The following is a 17075-nucleotide window of genomic DNA, read 5'->3' on the forward strand; positions in this document are numbered from 1 at the left end:
CCGTATTCCCCGGCCTGTGAAAGATTTTGATTACAGGTCTAAGGAGTCCCGCTCCTACTGCACATGTGCAGCCTGTGGTGCCGAGCGTTTCGTACTGCCCATACAACAGGGAATCGGGATGCTGTGCGGACTGTGAACCAAAAGGTGGTAAGTGTGACCCCTTTGGGAGCGCACCACAGGGAAAGGTATGATATATACTGTTTACACAGCTACAAATGCTTAAACCACTGAGCACTTTATATTTACTTTCACTGTAACCGGCATGAACAGTGATTACAGGGGTACTCCGGTGTAAAAAAATTTTTACCCTTCCAGTACTTTTTAGCAGCTGTATGCTACAGAGGAAATTCTTTGCTTTTTAAATTAATTTTTTTGTCTTGTCCACAGTGCTCTCTGCTGACACCTCTGTCCGTGTCAGGAACTGTCCAGAGCAGAATAGGTTTGCAATGGGGATTTTCTCCTGCTCTGGACAATTCCTTATACGGACATCAGGTATCAGCAGAGAGCACTGTGGACAAGACAAAAAAGAAATTCAAAAAGAAAAGAATTTTCTCTCTGTAGTTTACAGCTGCTAAAAGGGTAAAGATTTTTTAATAGAAGTCATTTACAAATCTGTTTACCATTCTGGCACCAGTTGATTTAAAAGAAATATGTTTTCCACCGGAGTACCCCTTTAATGAAACCAGCCTGTTCAGGAAAATAAACAAAGGAGGAAGCGTTTGACTTCATATCCCGTCCTCATATTTTTGTCATATCCCATCCCCATATCCCGACCTCCTATCCCGACCTCCTATCCCGACCTCCTACCCCGTCCTCCGATCCCGTCCTCCGATCCCGTCCTCCTATCCCATCCTCATATCTCGACCTCCTATCCCGACCTCCTTTCCTGACCTCCCATCCCGTCCTCCTATCTCGACCTCCCATCCCGTCCTCCTATCTCGACCTCCTATCCCAACCTCCTATCCTGTCCTCCTATCCCAACCACCTACCCCGACCTCCTATCCCGTCCTATCCCATCCTCCTATCTCGACCTCCTATCCCGACCTCCTATCCCTTCCTCCTATTTCGACCGCCTATCTTGACCACCTATCTCGACCTCCTATCCCGACCTCCTATCCCATCCTCATATCTCGACCTCCTATCTCGACCTCCTATCCAGACCTGTAATATGTGTACCAGGTATTGAAATATCTCCAGCCGTACTGAAGTTATGTGGGAACATACATTTCCCATTGATTTGCATGGGACTTTAAACAAAAACCCTGACCCTCACAAATGGGGGTAGTTAAGGGTTAAATTAACTATCCTATATTTTAAGTGTATATATAAGTAACATGTGACCAAATATGCTGACCTCCTATCTCAACCTCTATCCCGTCATCCTATCTCGACCTCCTATCCCGACCTCCTATCTCGACTTCCTATCCCGACCTCCTATCCCATCCTCCTATCTCGACCTCATATCCCGTCCTCCTATCTCGACCTCCTATCCCATCCTCCTATCCCGACCCTCCTATCCTGACCCGTAATATGTGTACCAGTTATTGAAATATCTCCAGCCGTACAGAAGTTATGTGGGAACATACATTTCCCATTGATTTGCATGGGACTTTAAACAAAAACCCCGACCCTCACAAATGGGGGTAGTTAAGGGTTAAATTAACTATCCTATATTTTAAGTGGATATATAAGTAACATGTGACCAAGTATTATCGAAATATCTCCAGTCGTTTGGAAGTTATGCAGTAACATATATTTCCCATTGACTTGTATGGGACTTTAAACATAAGCCCTGCCCCTGGAAAATGGGGGTGAGTAAGGGTTAAATCATCTATCCTTTGTTTATTGTTGACATATAAGTAACATGTGTGCCAAGTTTCATGTTAATATCTTTAGCCGTTTGGACGTGATGCTGGAACATACTCACATACATACATACACACACACGTTGAGTTTTATATATATAGATATACTAGCTGAATACCCGGCGTTGCCCGGTTTTTTCCTTGTTGGGGAGGAAAATAAACAAAGGAGGAAGCTTTTGACTCATATCCTGTCCTCATATATTGTTGTCATATCCCAACCCCATATCCCGACCTCCTATCCCGTCCTCCTATCTCGACCTCCTATCCTGACCTCCTATCCAGTCCATCTAACCCAACCTCCTATCCCGACCTCCTATCCCATCCTCATATCCCGTCCTCCTATCTTGACCTCCTATCTCTACCTCCTATCCCGACCTCCTATCCAGTCCATCTATCCCGACCTCCTATACCGTCCTCCTATCCCGACCTGTAATATGTTTACCAGGTATTGAAATATCTCCAGTCGTACGGAAGTTATGTGGGAACATACATTTCCCAGTGATTTGCATGGGACTTTAAACAAAAACCCAGACCCTCACAAATGGGGGTAGTTAAGGGTTAAATTAACTATCGTATATTTTAAGTGGACATATAAGTAACATGTGACCAAGTATTATCGAAATATCTCCAGTCGTTTGGAAGTTATACATATATTTCCCATTGACTTGTATGGGACTTTAAACATAAACCCTGCCCCTGGCAAATGGGGGTGAGTAAGGGTTAAATCACCTATCCTATGTTTGTTGTAGACATATAAGTAACATGTGGCCAAGTTTCATGTTAATATCTTTAGCGGTGTGGACGTGATGCTGGAACATACACACACACATACACACACGTTGAGTTTTATAGATATATACATGTGTGTGTGTGTGTGTGTGTATTTATTACATTTCTTTTACCACAGAATTTTCTACCTAAATGTACTTACTCATTTTTTGTTTTGTTTTTTTGTTACTTCTTATTTCAGATCCGTGTATCCTGTGGACTCCTTCAGATTCGGTGGACTACTTCAATGACCAGCGTTTTTCTTTGCTTGATATTAATAAAATGGTTAACGAGGGCTTGTGGGGAGTGTTTTTTTTTTTGTAATAAATTTTTTTTAAAACCTGTTGTGTTTTTTTCTAACTTTACTTTACAGGATTAGTAGTGGAAGCTGTCTTATAGACCGAGTCCATTACTAAATCGGGCTTAGCGTTAGCCACAAAAACAGCTAGCGATAACCCCCAATTATTACCCCGGTACCCATGGCCACAGTGGTGCCGGGAAGAGCCGGTACCAACATGCCGGGAGCGTCAAAAATGGCGCTCCTGGGCCTAGGCGGTAACAGGCTGGTGTTATTTAGGCTGGGGAGGGCCAGTAACAATGGTCCTCGCCCACCCCGGTAACGTCAGGCTGTTACTGTTTGGTTGGTATTTGGCTGAGAATAAAAATAGGGGGGACCCTGCGTTTTTTTTATATATATTTAATTATTTATTTAAAAAAAAAAAAAAAACGCATAGGGTCCCAAATACCAACCAAACAGCAACAGCCTGACGTTACCAGGGTGGGCGAGGACCATTGTTACTGGCCCTCCCCAGCCTAAATAACGCCAGCCTGTTGGTACCGGCTCTTCCCGGCACCCCTGTGGCGTTGGGTAATAATTGGGGGTTAGCGCTAGCTGTTTTTGTGGCTAACACTAAGCCCAGCATAGTAATGGACTCTGTCTATAAGACAGCTTCCACTACTAAGCCTGTCAAGTAAAGTAAGTAAAAAACACAACAGGTTTAAAAAAAAAATTATTACAAAAAACACTCCCCCACAAACCCTCGTTAACCATTTTATTAAAAGAAAAACTCTGGTCATCGAAGTAGTCCACCGAACCCGAAGGAGTCCACAGGATACACGGATCTGAAAAGAGAAGAGAAAAAAATAAAAAATGGGTTAGTACATTTATTATGACCTGCTCGCACATCTCCCGCCCCGCACGACTACAACTCCCAGCATGCCCTTACAGTAAGGACATGCTGGGAGTTGTAGGAGATGTGTGGGCAAGTGACAAGCTTGTCCCCTGCCCCCAGCTGCAGGACTACAACTCCCAGCATGCCCTTACAGTAAGGACATGCTGGGAGTTGTAGTCCTGCAGCAGGGGGCAAGGGACAAGCTTGTCATTCGCCTGCACTGCATAACTACAACTCCGAGCATGTCCTTACAGTAAGGGCATGCTGGGAGTTGTAGTCCTGCAAAGAGAGACACACAGAGAGACACAAACACACACAGTCAGAGAGACACACAACAGACGCACAGACAGAGTCACACAGTCACACACACACAGTCACGCACACACACAAAGTCACACACAGACAGAGGCACACAGACAGAGAGACAGACACACACACTCACCCATCCAGCGCAGCGCTCCTTCTCTCCGGGCGCCCTGCGAGTGACGTCACTGACGGAGGGACGTCAGGCCGGCACAACCGAAGACGTGGGAGCGGAGGCCGGGCACAGTGCAGGTGAAGGCCGGGGGGGGTATGTGTTACGGACAGGCACAGCCTGACACCCCCCCCCCCCCCCCCCCCGACAGACTCCTATATCCCCTAATGTTATGTCGATGTTCCGGTCGGGCCCTGTGATTGGCTGCTGGTCCTGGCAAACCACAGGACCAAGCGGGAAATGTGAAATGACAGCAGGGGATTTTGGAGTCTGCGGCGCCGGTGTTATAAGGAGCCCGGGCTGACATTACAGTGCAGCCGCCCGGGCTTCCCATACTGCCTACCCGCTACCCTCACTTAATAATGATGGGGACACTGATATACATCCCCCCCTTGTCTCCCGCCCAGGGCGCTCAGCTCCCTCTGCTACAAGACTACAACTCCCAGCGTGTCCTCACTGTAAGGGCATGCTGGGACTTGTAGTCTTGCAACAGTTGGCAGACAGATGGGAGTTGTGTGGTGCTGGCAGGTGAGAGGGGTGGGATGTAAATCACTGTAGTGTCCCTGTAGCGAAGTGAGGGTAGCAGGGAGAAAGTATGTCGGAGCCCGGGCGGCAGTAGCTTTTCCTGCTCCATGTTGGAGCTGGAGTAAATATAGTAAATTTTTATGGCCGTTGCAACATTTTATTGCGCAGCTGCGACTGTCGCAGTTAATAAATACCTGACTAAAGCAAATCCATTTTGAAAAACTTACTACATAAGCAAGTTTGAATTTTCTTGCTTTTCTTGTTCTTCACGCAAATTGTCACACGAAAACACACGTAGTCGCAGTTGCGACAATTTTGTGACAATTATAGTAAAGAAAACCTGACTAAACCCTTTGATAAATGTCCCCCATTGAGTTTTATATATATAGATTATATATTTTTGTTTGAGCACATTTATTTTTCATATTAATTTATTTTTTCTTATAGTTATTATGAGGGCACTTTGAATTGTGTTTGTGTATTGTCTTTTACAATAAACATCGTTTGATAGAAGCCATTATTGCAGCATATATTTTTTATACTCATTTAGATATATTTTTTTATATTTGTTAATATATATATATATATATATATATATATATATATATATATACCGTATTTATCGGCATATAACACACACTTTTTAGGCTAAAATTTTTAGCCTAAAGTCTACCTGCGTGTTATACGCCGATAAGCTGCTGCAGTTCAATGATTTAAAGCGGGCGCTTTAAATCAATGAACTGCAGCGGCTTTGCAGGTGCAGAGACCGCCACTGCTGCCGGCTTCTCTGCCCCTGCCTGTCCTGGGGTCTAGAGCCCTGCTGCCGGCCCTTTTCTCCCCCCTGGCTATCGGTGCCGCTGCCCGTTCTCTCCCCCTGACTATCGGTGCCGGCGCCCCATTGCTGCCGCCGATAGCCAGGGGGAGAGAAGCGGCACCGGCAATGGGGCAGCGGCGCCGACAGACAGGGGGAGAGAAGGGGCAGCGGCACCCATTGCCGTCGCCGCTGCCCCGTTGCCTCCCCCATCCCCGGTTGTATAATTGCCTGTTGCCGGGGTCGGGTCCGCGCTGCTTCAGGCCTCCGGTGTGCGTCCCCTGCTTCGTTGTTATGCGCTGCAGTCACTCGTCATTGCGCCGCGCCGTGCAGTGCATAGCAACGACGCAGGGGACGTACACCGGAGGCCTGAAGCAGCGCGGACCCGACCCCGGCAACAGGTAATTATACAACCGGGGATGGGGGAGGCAACGGGGCAGCGGACCCGGCAATGGGTGCCGCTGCCCCTTCTCTCCCCCTGGCTATCAGCGCCGCTGCCCCATTGCCGGCGCCGTTTCTCTCCCCCTGGCTAGCGGCGCTGGCAATGGGGCGCCGGCACCAATAGTCAGGGGGAGAGAACGGGCAGCGGCGCAGATAGCCAGCGGGAGAGAAGCGGCAGCAGGGCTCTAGACCCCAGGAAAGGCAGGAGGAGAGAAGCGGGCAGCGACGGCCCCTCTCCCCCTGCCTTTCCTGGGGGTGTATCGGGGTATACGCATGCACACACACGCACCCTCATTTTACCAAGGATATTTGGGTAAAAAACTTTCTTTACCCAAATATCCTTGGTAAAATGAGGGTGCGTGTTATAGCCCGGTGCGTGGTATACCCCGATAAATACGGTATATATATATATATATTCGGCCAAATGGTGAGTGAAGCACCTCAATTTTTGCATTTTTTGCATTGTAGCAATATAGCATTTCATGTTTTATCTGTATCTTTGTGCTAGTAGTGTGCTGCTGTATTCTCCTGTGTGTGTGTGTGTGTGTGTGTGTGTGTGTGTATATATATATATATATATATATATATATATATATATAATTAGTAATCCAAAAGAAACAGCACCCCAAAAAAAGAGAAAAAAAAGCGGTGCACGCAGAGCCGGACCCTGGTTAATGGTCCTATATGTAATACAAATTAGTAGAATTCCGCAGCACACAATCCAAGTAGATGAAAAAAGTGAAGTTTTATTCCATAAACAGGTGAAAGTTACAGCGACGTTTCAACCAGCTCTCCTGGTCTTTCTCAAGCATAACACAAGTGAACAAAAGGACCCATTTTATGGGCTATACAATTACAAATCCAATTTAGTGAAAAAAAGTACAAAATCAATATAAAGTGTACAAAATTCAAACAGTACATCACATGAACAAGTGTAAAAATATGTGTCAAATATATCTATATTTAATACATTATACGAATATAAACGTGTATCCCAAAATCATGTAAAATCCCTAATAAGGTTCTGATCACCTATTCAGAACAGATGTGTGAAAATTAAAAATCATTAAAAAGCAATATTTGCAGTAACGGATATGGGGGTCACTCACCGCCATGATGGAGAATGTAAGCGTGGGTGAAAAGTGACTGCGCATGTGCGCCCAGATACTATAGCGGAAGTCAGGGGATGTATCTAACATGTAGTCATGGTGACCATGTATGTACTGAGAGCGTCGGCCCTACTGCGCATTCTCATGGTGTTCCAAGCCTCGCTCTCATATCAGGAGCTCCGTCTCCCACTGCGCACGCGCGCAGTGTTCCAGGCCTCGTTCTCATACCTATCAGCTCATCTGACGTCCCGGTCACCATGGCAATGTGTCATGTGATAGAATGGTAAGTAAACAAATGAAAAAAATAAAATAAATAAATAAAGATAAGAAAAAATGAACCAAAACAAAAAAATATATAATCAAAATAAAATAAAAATGGGACGGTCTAGTTATTTAAAGTATTCATACAGATCCCACATATATATTGAGACGTGTGGCTGCAGACCCGAGTAGCGGGCACAATGAAGTGTCCACACTCTGATCCGCTGGAGCACGGCATCCAGTGGTAGCCATAGTCTGAGGTCACCACTGCAACCAGCTCTCTATTCCACCACATATGCCCTAATCCTAGGTTAAAAAGGGGGACTGTAATTAGATTACTGGAACTGCGTCCAGATATAACTCATCCCATAGCTGTTGGCAACAGCAAAATTAAAGAATCAAAAGGAATATAAAAAAATTGAAGATGATAAAAACAATGATAATAAAAATAAAAGATAAAAAATAAAAATAAAAATATAATGAAAAAGAATAAAAAATAAACAATAAAAAATAAAAAAATGAAAAAAATGAAAAAAATTAAATGAACAAAATACTAAATAAAATAAAATTGTGTATAATGATATGGTGTACTAAATATATTATATGTATATCAAAATTAATGAATATCACACATGTAATATACATCCCCGACTTCCGACAGAAAATATCAAACAATAACTAGATTGAGTGTTATTTATTGTGAATGAAAAAACGGAACATTTTTATATATAAACGTGAGTGACAATAATCCCCTCCGGTTACTGCAAAAGAGAAAGAGAAAGAACAAAGTTAATAATATTCTCTAAAAGGAAATATTCCAAAAATCTAAATAGTCATATCACTTGTGTTGTATACACCGGTTTACATGTAACCTAACTCAGAGAATGTCCAGGACTCATTACCTGCCTAGCACCCTATGTGAAATTTTGAAATCAACATTTAAACCATGAGGTCTCAAAGAATTAAGAATGTATATCCACTTAAGTTCAAGTCTTTTCAGACGTCCCTGCCTGTCACCCCCTCTTTTCAAAGGGGGTACATGGTCTAAGACCATGAATCTCAGGTCCCTTTCACTATGTGCAAGATCTGTAAAGTGCTTAGACACCGGGAGGTCAAGTTTATTCTTACGAATTGAGTATCTGTGTTGATTCAGTCTAGTCTTGAGGTCCCATGTGGTCTCCCCCACATACAGGAGACCACACGGGCACCACAAGACATAGACGACAAAAGATGTACTACATGTAAGATATTGTCTGATGGGAAAAACTTGTCCTGTGGACGGATGACAAAAGGACTCACCCTTTGCCATAAGTCCACAGTTGGTACAGGATCGGCAGGGGAAGCTTCCCCTTCTAAAAGTGGTAAGGTACTGTTGGCCACTCCTTTTGGTAGACATATCTGCTTTTACCAACTTATCTTTCAAGTTTGTAGGTCTCCTATAGGCCATAATGGGAGGTGACCTATAGGCCATTCCTGGGGGTGTATCGGGGTATACGCATGCACATACACGCACCCTCATTTTACCAAGGATATTTGGGTAAAAAACTTTCTTTACCCAAATATCCTTGGTAAAATGAGGGTGCGTGTTATAGCCCGGTGCGTGGTATACCCCGATAAATACGGTATATATATATATATATATATTCGGCCAAATGGTGAGTGAAGCACCTCAATTTTTGCATTTTTTGCATTGTAGCAATATAGCATTTCATGTTTTATCTGTATCTTTGTGCTAGTAGTGTGCTGCTGTATTCTCCTGTGTGTGTGTGTGTGTGTGTGTGTGTGTGTGTGTGTGTGTGTGTGTATATATATATATATATATATATATATATATATATATATATATGTAGAAAAGCAGCACATCAACAAAAAAAAAAGAGAAAAAGCCAAATCATTAATATGGGAAATCATGATGCGACAATCAATGCCTGAGAGTGAAAGGGAACATATTTTTTCTAAACAAGGGGAATTTTTTATTCAACATAGAAAGGAGTTGGAGGAAACGAAAAAAAGAAAATTGCATAGGGATGCACATGATTAGACTTCTGGAAAGATTTATTTGTGTTCGGGGCTCCCTACATGTACTCGTGACAGGAAAGATTGCCTACATACCTATGCAAGATCTTACCCTAGCATAGCGGTCTGAGCTGTGCCATAACCGCACAATGAGGGCACGCCTATAGAGGGCAAAAAGCAACCATGCTAGGATAAATACAATTCCTGAAATAACACATCCTACACCCAGCATCAATCTTCACATACCCGAAGTAGACTATACCTAGTGTGCTGAGAGAGTAGCCCTGACCAACTAGTGACTACTAGAGGTGGTAACCATACCTTGGAAACTGTGGCAGTAATGTCCATCTTTAAAGAAACGACCTGAGAATGATAACATTCCCTGCCAAATACTAACTGAACTATACCTAGTACCATCCCTACTTGTGACATTACTTCAAATGGACATTGAAAGGCTAACTTCATGGCAGGTCTGACAAGCACCAATCCCCTGCTATTTATGAGGCAAAACTAAACTGACAGGTAAATGACAAGAAATACCTATCTACCTGATAGACCGTGTGGATCATGTCGCCTGACAAGGTTCACGAAGGCACCTTACCTGATTGAGACTGTAGCAACAGACATACCTAACTAGCCAATGTACTGACCCAACTGGACTTGGGAGTGATGACCCATTGCAGATGACAGCTCCCTGCGTGAGCAACGTACCTGCAGACGTGACAGGTCTTTATGACACAGTCGTGCCTGAACTCGTCACAGGTCCCCGCGAAACCATTGAGCCTGTAGACATGACAGGTCTGTGTGAAATCATCGTGCCTGTAAACGTAACAGGTCTTTTTTTTTCATAATATGTAAGTGTGAAATGCCATAGTTAGACAGTATGCGATCTGAAACGTGTCAGATTACCTACACAAACATGTCAAAATCAATTGCTCTGAAATGAGACAGCAGTAACCAAGATTCAATCCCCGATCCTAAAGAAATGAGTCATGTAACTGTATTAAATACACAATATATCTGCAACTAAATGCCGACCCTCCTTAAAAGAGAACGTGCAACTATGCCGGATAGTTGAATCTGTGTACTACAACGAAATGATAACATAATCGAGAAATACAACAGACGAGGTTGTATCTGACCTGAAAACGTGTCAGGTCATAATATAACAAACGACAAAATTGCTCTGAAAACAAGTCAGTAACAACTGACATTACCCCTTTAACCTGATTTTTTTCCCTTCTTCCGGCCCCTGAGACTGCTGTTGACAAGTGAGGGACAACCAACCATATGGTCTGCTCTGAGGACGCGTCAGCAACAGGCGTGTAATGTTGCTACCCCTACCTAAAGACTATTCTGAGAAATGGGTCAGGAACAGTGGTTTGCGTGGGCTGCTCCGGGAACGTATGAAATAACAAGTACGTGATGCTGTAGTATAAGTACTGAGACTGTTCTGCAGAAGAGTCAGGAACAGCAGAATTACGTGGCCTGCTCTGAAGACGTGTCAGTAACAAGCATGTGATACAGTACTAAAGAACAGAGTGTTCTGAAGACAAGTCAGGAACAGTAGACTACGTGGCATGCTCTGAATACGTGCCAGTAACAAGTATGTGGATGACGTACTTAACAACCGAGACTGTTCTGAAGAGGAGTCAGGAACAGTGGAATTACGTGGCCTGCTCTGAAGACGTGTCAGTAACAAACGTGTGATGCAACACTAAATGAACTGAGACTGTTCTGAAGAGGAATCAGGAACAGTAGACTACATAGCCTGCTCTGAAGACGTGTCAGCAACAAGCATGTGATACAGTACTAAAAGAACTGAGACTGTTCTGAAGACGAGTCAGGAGCAGTAGACTATGTGGCCTGCTCTGAAGACGTGTCCGCAACAAGCATGTGATACAGTACTAAAAGAACTGAGACTGTTCTGAAGATGAGTCAGGAACAGTAGACTACGTGGCCTGCTCTGAAGACGAGTCAGCAACAAGCATGTTGATGACGTACTTAACACCGAGACTGTTCTGAAGACGAGTCAAGAACAGTGGAAATACGTGGCCTGCTCTAAAGACGTGTCAGTAACAAGCATGTGATACAGTACTAAAAAACTGAGACTGTTCTGAAGACAAGTCAGGAACAGAAGACTATGTGGCATGCTCTGAATACGTGTCAGTACCAAGTACGTGGATGACGTATGTGGATGACATACTTAACCACCGAGACTGTTCTAAAGATGAGTCAGGAACAGTGGAATTACGTGGCCTGCTCTGAAGACGTGTCAGTAACAAACGTGTGATGCAATACTAAATGAACTGAGACTGTTCTGAAAAGTAGTCAGGAACAGTAGACTAGATGGCCTGCTCTGTAGACGTGTCAGCAACAAGCATGTGATACAGTACTAAAAGAACTGAGACTGTTCTGAAGACGAGTCAGGAACAGTAGACTATGTGGCGTGCTCTGAATATGTGTCAGCAACAAGCATGTGCACTGATACCCCTACCCAGACTATTTGAGAAAGGAATCAAATTAGTTGTTTGCGTGGTCTGGTCTGTGGACATGGGCGTGATCCGTGGTACTGTGCACCACCCAGACCCTGAGACTGATCTGAAGAAGAGTCAGAAAAGCAGGTAGCGTGCTGGCTTTGAAATACTTGAGGGAACGTGTGACTTAAGGCAGCCTGCTCTGAGGACGTGTCAGTACCAAGCCACCAAAACAAAACAAAAACAGACCCTATGAGTTTACTGTGGACATGTCAGGAACGGTCAGTTTACATATGCCGGAAACCAGCGTTTTTTTTTTTTTTTGCACCTGGCCAATCAAATACACATGCATAAAAAATAAACCAAACTTTTTTTTTATTTTATTTTTTTTACCAATTCCCTGATAGTAACTACACACACACCTTAGCAGCACTTAGGAACTTTGATGTTGACACGAAGAAAACTGCATAAACGAAAACATAATGAAGGCACCTGGCCACTGAATGACAGTGGCTACACCGACCCTCTACTGAGACCGTGGGCCACCGGAATGCCCTGAGAGCCTGAAGGGTAAGAAGAAACAAAAGGGGGGGGGGGGGGGTCAGGCAACAGGGTAACATTATGAGTATTCCTGAAATTGGTTGCTCTGAATGTGAGTCAGTAACAACCACGATTCAACCCCTAATCCTGAAGGAACGAGTCAGGTGACCGGTTATTGAACAGCCGATTAGTGCCACTAAAATGAATGACCACCCTTTGAACGAGTACCTGTGCCGGATAGTTGAATATGTTTACTATGACTAACTGATAACGTAGTCGTGAAATACAACAGAGGAGGTTGTATCTGACCTGAGAACGTGTCAGGTCATGACAATAAACAACAATGCGATTGCTCTGAATGAGTCAGTAGCAACCGACATTGACCTGTAGAGGCTACGGATGAACATGCAGAATAAATACCATTACCCATGTGCAGTAAACGCTATGGATGTTAGTGCAGAGAACATAAAAGAATGAATGCTACATGTACGCAGAATAAGTATTACAACGTGTCAGCATAATAATTACTACCATCGTATGTACAGACTGAATGCTACGAATGTCCGTGTATTGCTAGAATTATATGTGCAATATACATGACGTGAGCATGTCTGTGGTATGAATACAACAAGCGTATGTGGTATAAATGCTATGAGCGTATAGTGGTATGATACTCTGAGCAGTATAATGCTATCAGTATACTTGCGGTATCAATGCTAAAAGCGTATGTGCCTGATGTAGGCCATGTGTACGTGCAGTATAAACACTACAAGTACATGTGCAGTATAACCGTCGAGTGCTATGAATTAATATGTGGTATGACGCTATGAGGTATGAGTACTATGAGCAGTATAATGCTGTGAACATGCTATGAGCGCGTGGCCACAACCGCACGAAACAGCATGACACTACTTGTGAGAACCGTATGAACCTGCGTGTATGAATGCGGTGAACATGTGAACAACTTAAGAACCGTGAGCGTGTGACCACTATAACTGCCATGAGTGTATGAACCGTATAATTGCCATAGGCAGTATACTGCCCTAACCAGTATGAAATACCATTAACATATGAACCGAATGACACTTTGAGCGTATGAACCAGTGATAAGTACGAGGTGTTTGACTGCCATGAACGTGACATTCTGCAATCTGCAATTGAGAAAGGGTACGCAGGGACCCGAAATGCGTCTTGCTTTGTTTTGGGCTTGCTAAACTGATTTTATCAATAAATATGTTTTTTTAAGCAAAATACCAGAAGTTCATGTATTTGCTGGAACAGCGCCACCTTGGAGTTTTTTTTTTTTCTTTTATTTTGTTGGATTACTGGACCCAAAGCCACAGTATTCAGTCAAGCTCCTACGGCCTGCAGTTCCACTGATACCCCAATAGCCGGGGTGATATGCTAAATACCAAGAGGTTCAGCAGGTGAGAGTCCATATGCTAGACCCTCGCCTTTTTACTGAAGCTCACATGATTACACGAGGCGCTGCCCTCTCTCTTTTCTTTTCTCTTTATCTTTATGAACGTAACATGGTAGAAAGAACGTAAGACCATGAACATGCCAAGAATATGTGAAACAGCATAAATGCCAAGTTTGTGGAGCGTGTATAACACCAGCGAGTGAGAGAATAACCATGAGGTGAACAGCATAAACGAGTTTGCACAGTATAAATGCTGTGAATATATAATCAGTGAGTATATGTACCGTATAATGATATAAGCACATGAAGCTGTATACATACTAAGCGCGTGCGAGCAGTGTGGCCATAAGCGTATGAATTAACCATGAGAGTACGGACGATAAGAAACTCATGGAGTTATCAAACCGTGAAGATGCTCTACTCGTGTGCCCCTTGTACCAGTAATGCGTGTATGCCCATTATAAACCAAGCGTATGAACCGTATGGATACCATGAGCGTGCAAACAACGAGTATTACACTGTGTATACTATGATTTCATTAGATGTAGCCTATGTTATATCTCTACAGAGCACTGCACCCAACTGTATACTATATTGAAACAAGACACTCTGCAGAGCATTGCACCACCACACACAGCATATGCTACCCTGCAACGAGATCCTCTGCAGAGTATTGCACCACATCAAGCACAGTACATGCCACCCTGTGTTGCAACGAGACCCTTCGCAGAGCATTGCACCACACTGCACATGCTAACTGTAACGACCCTCTGCAGAGCATTGCACTATATCCTATATAGTATATTATATTGAAACCATCCCATCTGAAGAGCATTACACTAACTGTATAAAGTTTGTTTATAATGAGACTGTCACGATTCGGCTAGCTGGATGTGGATCCTCTGTGTCAGCGAGGGATTGGCGTGGACCGTGTCGGTGGACCGGTTCTAAGATGCTACTGGTATTCACCAGAGCCCGCCGCAAAGCGGGATGGTCTTGCTGCGGCGGTAGCAACCAGGTCGTATCCACCGGCAACGGCTCAACCTCGCTGACTGCTGAGAAGGCGTGGGACAGAAGGACTAGGCAGAGGCAAGGTCAGACGTAGCAGAAGGTCGGGGCAGGCGGCAAGGTTCGTAGTCAATGTGGATAGCAGAAGATCTGGAAACACAGGCTTTGGACAACACTAAACGCTTTCACTGGCACAAGGCAACAAGATTCGGCAAGGGAGTGCAGGGGAAGTGAGGTATTATAGCCAGGGAGCAGGTGGAAGCTAATTAGGCTAATTGGGCCAGGCACCAATCATTGGTGCACTGGCCCTTTAAATCTTAGAGAGCTGGCGCGCGCGCCCTAAGGAGCGGAGCCGCGCGCCAGGACATGACAGCCGGGGGCCGGGACAGGTAAGTGACTTGAGATGCGATTCGCAAGCGGGCGCGTCCCGCTATGCGAATCGCATCCCCGCCGGCAATGTCAGTGCTGCGCTCCCGGTCAGCGGGTCTGACCGGGGCGCTGCAGAGAGAGGAACGCCGCGAGCGCTCCGGGGAGGAGCAGGGACCCGGAGCGCTCGGCGTAACAGAGACCATCTGCACTATATTATGGAGGGGCTGCACTATACTATATATAGTATATTATATTGTAACAAGACCATCTGCAGAGCATTGCACCATACCTATATATCATGTATACTGTATTGTAACGAGACCATCTGCAGAGCATTGTACCACAACTGTATATCATGTATACTATATTGTAACAAGACCATCTGCAGAGCATAGCACCATAACTGTATATCATGTGTACTATATTGTAACGAGACCATCTGCAGAGCACTGCACCATACAGTACATGTTATATTGTAACGAGACCCTTTGCAGAACATTACACTGTACCGTATACTGCAAGGGCACCGTATACCCTGCAGAGCACCGCAGCAAAAGTTATATTGAAAGGACTCTTTGCAGATCATTGCACCGCACTGTATACAGCAACCGTTATATGGAAACAACCCTCCGCAGAGCATAGCACTATACTTTAGATTAACGATAGCAGACAAGCTGACAGGACCACCTGACGAGCGGCCATGCAGAGAACTGGGCAGCTGCCGCAACCTGTCCCAAGGGCATAGACAATTGTAGCTGTTCGGGTGGCGGGCGGTCCACATGCCACCATGAGGGAGCTAGCGGGCTGCGCGAAATGCTGAGGCCGCGCCACCCCCACCACCGATTCAACTCACCTGCTTGCCGCTCCTGGACCCCACTACCGCTGCGGGCAGAGCCAGCCAGAACCATACCTGCCCTATATTACCTTATAGTCAGAGTGAGACACAGCATCCACAGATAAGACAGCCAGCCAAGCTGCCAGGGACATCGCGCCTGCACCCCCCAAGCCAGACTCATGATCAGCGAGGCCTCCGCACCGTGAGCAGCAGCTCTGAAGATTTTTGTGGGAGATTCAAACACCAGACACAGGAAGCAGAGATTCCACAAACGACACGTGCTCCGCCCCTGTAGGAGAGGGGAGAGTTATATACACACGCCCCCACCTGTTCCCAATAAGCCCCACCTGGAAGTGCAGGGAGCGATAATTACTTCCCCCCCCCCTCTCACAAATGCAGCCCTGCGGGCTTTAAAACAACTGGGGAGTGCCCTTTGAAAATTTTAAACGTATAAAGATATCATGGACTGTCTCTGTTAGGAATGAAATTAAAGATGATGTTGTACAGCATAATCCAACTGTTGATCAAGTTTTTTTACACCCACGAAATCCTCCCACCAATGCCAAAGGAGAGGAGGCAGGAAACACAGACGTGGCCGCAAGAGGAAGGATCTGCAGAACTCCGCAGACAAGGAACAACAACAGGAGGCAATAAATGCGGTGGTAAATATATCATCACATAAGTTATCTGAGACTGAACTCAAGGTGCTCAACAAGGGATTTAATTTTTGTCCAAGTGTTACAATGGATTGGTTCTCATTGGAATTGGATTTTTCTAAATTTTTCTAAATTTTTAAGAAAATTAAGATTGAAAGTTTGGTTTTCGTTTAGAGAGGATCTGAGATCCACAGTTTCATCTGATTCAACTACATCTGATTGTTTACATCTGAGAAGATTTGGATTGAAGAACCAATCGGATTTTCAACCAGTGGTGAGCGCACATGCTATTGACACATTTGCCGAATGTGTGAGAAGGGATTT

The sequence above is a fragment of the Hyla sarda genome, chromosome 7 (genome assembly GCF_029499605.1).
Source record: "Hyla sarda isolate aHylSar1 chromosome 7, aHylSar1.hap1, whole genome shotgun sequence".
Classification (NCBI taxonomy): Eukaryota; Metazoa; Chordata; class Amphibia; order Anura; family Hylidae; genus Hyla; species Hyla sarda.